Source organism: Schistocerca piceifrons, unplaced genomic scaffold (genome assembly GCF_021461385.2).
Source record: "Schistocerca piceifrons isolate TAMUIC-IGC-003096 unplaced genomic scaffold, iqSchPice1.1 HiC_scaffold_954, whole genome shotgun sequence".
NCBI lineage: Eukaryota > Metazoa > Arthropoda > Insecta > Orthoptera > Acrididae > Schistocerca > Schistocerca piceifrons.
Window position 1 is genome coordinate 1402501 of NW_025729228.1, and position 5000 is coordinate 1407500.

At 53.3% G+C, this 5000-nt stretch overlaps 1 non-coding gene across 1 annotated transcript in view; it reads left to right on the forward strand.

Annotated features, from left to right (window-relative positions):
- Positions 1-3698: 3698 nt before the first annotated feature.
- The window catches only part of LOC124773573, a 1909-nt gene continuing 607 nt past the window's right edge, over positions 3699-5000 (forward strand). Inside the window, exon 1 of the ribosomal RNA XR_007014816.1 lies at positions 3699-5000. This exon is cut by the window's right edge and continues 607 nt beyond it. This is a non-coding gene — a ribosomal RNA (small subunit ribosomal RNA).

Below are 5000 nucleotides of genomic sequence, written 5' to 3' on the forward strand. Positions count from 1 at the left end.
CTGTACCACTTACGAGCGAGAGACGCGATCGCGTTGCTCACTGTACGGCGTCCGATACCGAGCCATCAGCATGTCGGTCCCCATGCGCGTTGCACTCGCACTCGCAGTCGCAAAAACGTGGGGCAAATATATTACGCGGAAGAGTTATAACAGACCGAGCCCCACTGCATGAGGGGAGTCTTTGTCACTAATGTACACAGATGGAACATTTTGGACTGGAACCAGATTACCCGTACACACGGCGCTGATTAGTAATCAATGCAGAGCCATCAAACTACAGAATATATATACAACTGTCCGTATACATGCTGAAAGAGTCTGCCCACAATGGGAACCACACGTCAGCCAGCCACTCTGATCACGCACCACTCTCTGCTTCTAACGGGCGCACATACAATATGTAAGCACCAGCATGGAACAACATCCAGTGCATCCTCTCCGCCACATTACACAATCCACACTATCACAACCAGACCAGGAGGTCCATGCGGAAAATACAATATCCCACCCTTTCGACATCCACCATTGCGCAGATCAGGCACCAACACCCACACATGTCCTATACAACGGTGCACCCAACATCACAATAGTACCTCCTGTCACAGCGCACAAACAATGACATGAGTCAAAGACACAGGTCTGACACAAGCATAGAATTGGAGCGCCGCCTCTAATAAGCCAAAGGTGCATCCTGACGTGACAAATCTGATCATGTCACAAGCATTCACTTACTATAATCACTATCAACGAACCTGCCGCCCCCGCCCCCCCCCCTACACCTTTCCTTACAACAACGTGTAACCTAACCTAACCTAACCTATGTTGTACCTTAACCTAACCTATGTTGTACCTTAACCTAACCTATGTTGTACCTTAACCTAACCTATGTTGTGCCTTAACCTAACCTATGTTGTGCCTTAACCTAACCTATGTTGTGCCTTAACCTAACCTATGTTGTGCCTTAACCTAACCTATGTTGTGCCTTAACCTAACCTATGTTGTGCCTTAACCTAACCTATGTTGTGCCTTAACCTAACCTATGTTGTGCCTTAACCTAACCTATGTTGTGCCTTAACCTAACCTATGTTGTGCCTTAACCTAACCTATGTTGTGCCTTAACCTAACCTATGTTGTGCCTTAACCTAACCCATGTTGTGCCTTAACCTAACCCATGTTGTGCCTTAACCTAACCCATGTTGTGCCTTAACCTAACCCATGTTGTGCCTTAACCTAACCCATGTTGTGCCTTAACCTAACCCATGTTGTGCCTTAACCTAACCCATGTTGTGCCTTAACCTAACCCATGTTGTGCCTTAACCTAACCCATGTTGTGCCTTAACCTAACCCATGTTGTGCCTTAACCTAACCCATGTTGTGCCTTAACCTAACCCATGTTGTGCCTTAACCTAACCCATGTTGTGCCTTAACCTAACCCATGTTGTGCCTTAACCTAACCCATGTTGTGCCTTAACCTAACCCATGTTGTGCCTTAACCTAACCCATGTTGTGCCTTAACCTAACCCATGTTGTGCCTTAACCTAACCCATGTTGTGCCTTAACCTAACCCATGTTGTGCCTTAACCTAACCCATGTCGTGCCTTAACCTAACCCATGTCGTGCCTTAACCTAACCCATGTCGTGCCTTAACCTAACCCATGTCGTGCCTTAACCTAACCCATGTCGTGCCTTAACCTAACCCATGTCGTGCCTTAACCTAACCCATGTCGTGCCTTAACCTAACCCATGTCGTGCCTTAACCTAACCCATGTCGTGCCTTAACCTAACCCACGTTGTGCCTTAACCTAACCCACGTTGTGCCTTAACCTAACCCACGTTGTGCCCTAACGTAACCCACGTTGTCCCCTAACGTAACCCACGTTGTCGCCTAACGTAACCCACGTTGTCGCCTAAACCTGCTCTGTAATTGTTATACGACTCGTTCAATTAGTGTAGTGTTGCCCACCCGCAACCCTCGCAATATAGTTCGCTACTCGCACTCCCCGCTCCCCTGTGTATCGCTTCATGTTAAACACCTTGCAAGTCTTGCTCACTTTCCACATGCTCCTGCTGTACACTGTAATGTGGATGGCAGCAGGACGTACATGCCGCCCCTCCCCACGTCCCCACCTTGCCCCCTGCCTTCGCAAGCTGGTTGGTGAGAACTTTGCATGTTCAATGCCCTCCGCATGCGACGTACTCAGGCTACGTTGTGGTGCGGCCTGTGTCAACTGTCCGCTAATGTCGTACGCGTAAACCACAATCTGTACTGCACATTCGTCCTTATGTACTGAATGATACATCGTGGCACATGTGTGACCGTACAACGACTGCGCCCAAAAACGGCGGACCATACAGTGCAAATATTGTGCACGCAGCTACGTGTCGTCTCCCTATGAGAGCTGGATTGCAGTGTGGTACGCCATAGAGACGTGTGGGAGGAACGGACGCCGTGGATGGCGATCAGCATGAGCTGTCTGTTGATGTATTCGGACCTAGTCGTCTCTCCTCACACACCGTGATGGCATGGTGCACCGCGTTCCATATCTGCGACATGCTACAGAGGCCGGTTGACAGTCGTTCGAGCAATGGACATCGCATACGTACGGGGGCCACCTTCCACGTATTGTCTAGGCGTGCACATTTTGTTGCGTGTATGTGGGCAGACGTAGTGTGGCGTGACACCTGACACAGGCATGCAATAATCGTGGAAGTTGCAAATGGCGATGGACGCCTGCGTTTTCTGGTGAAGTTACGCAAATGAACAAATGGTAACCTGTTGTGGTGCGGTTGTTCTCGCTAGGGGTGAATCGGTGATGGCGACGATAGGTTGAGGTACTAACCGGTTGTTCCAGCGATACCCACCATGCCGACGAAACTGAACGGCATCTGGGTGTGAAGCGATACGCGGCGGTGGCTGGGTGGGACCGTCCCCGGCCGGTGAGGGGGCGCCTCCCGGCGTGCTGGCCGCGCGGTGCGTGGGCGCACGCGCTACAGCCGGCTGGTGGGGGCGGCCAGTGGCAGGCGCGCCGGCCGACGGACGCGGCAGGCGTCGCAGCTGCGCGCCGGCGCACCCTGCGCGCGGCGCCGTGCGGCCAAAGTAGGTCCTCGCGGGCCCGGTGCGAAGCGCGGTGGACATCTTCAGTGTGCTGGTCCGATTGAGGACTGTGTGCGTTGAGGATGCGCCGCCGCCCGGCGCTCGGCGCCGCGACGCCGTCTGCTGCTCGGTCGCCCCAGCGGTTCTCGCTGGTGGTTTGTATCGCAGCTGTGCGGATGTGTTGGCGCGTGCGCTGTGCTGGGAGAGTTCGCTTCGGCACCCAAGTGGGGCTTTTGTCCTTCTGTGGCGCTGGCGTTGGAGCTGCCGGTCACCGTAGGTGGCGCGTGTTGTCTCCCGCCGGCAATGCCACGACAGCACGCTCCCGGGCCTGTGTCGGCAGCGGCAAGCTCAGTTGGGAGCACGGGTGGTCGCACCGAAAGCGTCTACTCGCCTAACTCCGGGCGATTGCGCCTCTCTCGAACCCGACCAAGTACTTGGGACGGCGCTGCGCGCCGCCGGGACCTGAGAGGGTTTCGAGGTGTATTGTGCAGGGGAGCTCAGCCTCCTCCTGTTTGCAGAATGATTGAGCGGACGCTTGCGTGTTCGCGCGGGCCCCCGGGACACACTCCCGGGCGGCCGGCTGCTCAGCTCTAGTTGACGCAGCTCCCTGGTTGATCCTGCCAGTAGTCATATGCTTGTCTCAAAGATTAAGCCATGCATGTCTCAGTACAAGCCGCATTAAGGTGAAACCGCGAATGGCTCATTAAATCAGTTATGGTTCCTTAGATCGTACCCACGTTACTTGGATAACTGTGGTAATTCTAGAGCTAATACATGCAAACAGAGTCCCGACCAGAGATGGAAGGGACGCTTTTATTAGATCAAAACCAATCGGTCGGCTCGTCCGGTCCGTTTGCCTTGGTGACTCTGAATAACTTTGGGCTGATCGCACGGTCCTCGTACCGGCGACGCATCTTTCAAATGTCTGCCTTATCAACTGTCGATGGTAGGTTCTGCGCCTACCATGGTTGTAACGGGTAACGGGGAATCAGGGTTCGATTCCGGAGAGGGAGCCTGAGAAACGGCTACCACATCCAAGGAAGGCAGCAGGCGCGCAAATTACCCACTCCCGGCACGGGGAGGTAGTGACGAAAAATAACGATACGGGACTCATCCGAGGCCCCGTAATCGGAATGAGTACACTTTAAATCCTTTAACGAGTATCTATTGGAGGGCAAGTCTGGTGCCAGCAGCCGCGGTAATTCCAGCTCCAATAGCGTATATTAAAGTTGTTGCGGTTAAAAAGCTCGTAGTTGGATTTGTGTCCCACGCTGTTGGTTCACCGCCCGTCGGTGTTTAACTGGCATGTATCGTGGGACGTCCTGCCGGTGGGGCGAGCCGAAGGCGTGCGACCGCCCCGTGCGTGCTCGTGCGTCCCGAGGCGGACCCCGTTGAAATCCTACCAGGGTGCTCTTTATTGAGTGTCTCGGTGGGCCGGCACGTTTACTTTGAACAAATTAGAGTGCTTAAAGCAGGCAAGCCCGCCTGAATACTGTGTGCATGGAATAATGGAATAGGACCTCGGTTCTATTTTGTTGGTTTTCGGAACCCGAGGTAATGATTAATAGGGACAGGCGGGGGCATTCGTATTGCGACGTTAGAGGTGAAATTCTTGGATCGTCGCAAGACGAACAGAAGCGAAAGCATTTGCCAAGTATGTTTTCATTAATCAAGAACGAAAGTTAGAGGTTCGAAGGCGATCAGATACCGCCCTAGTTCTAACCATAAACGATGCCAGCCAGCGATCCGCCGCAGTTCCTCCGATGACTCGGCGGGCAGCCTCCGGGAAACCAAAGCTTTTGGGTTCCGGGGGAAGTATGGTTGCAAAGCTGAAACTTAAAGGAATTGACGGAAGGGCACCACCAGGAGTGGAGCCTGCGGCTTAATTTGACTCAACACGGGAAAC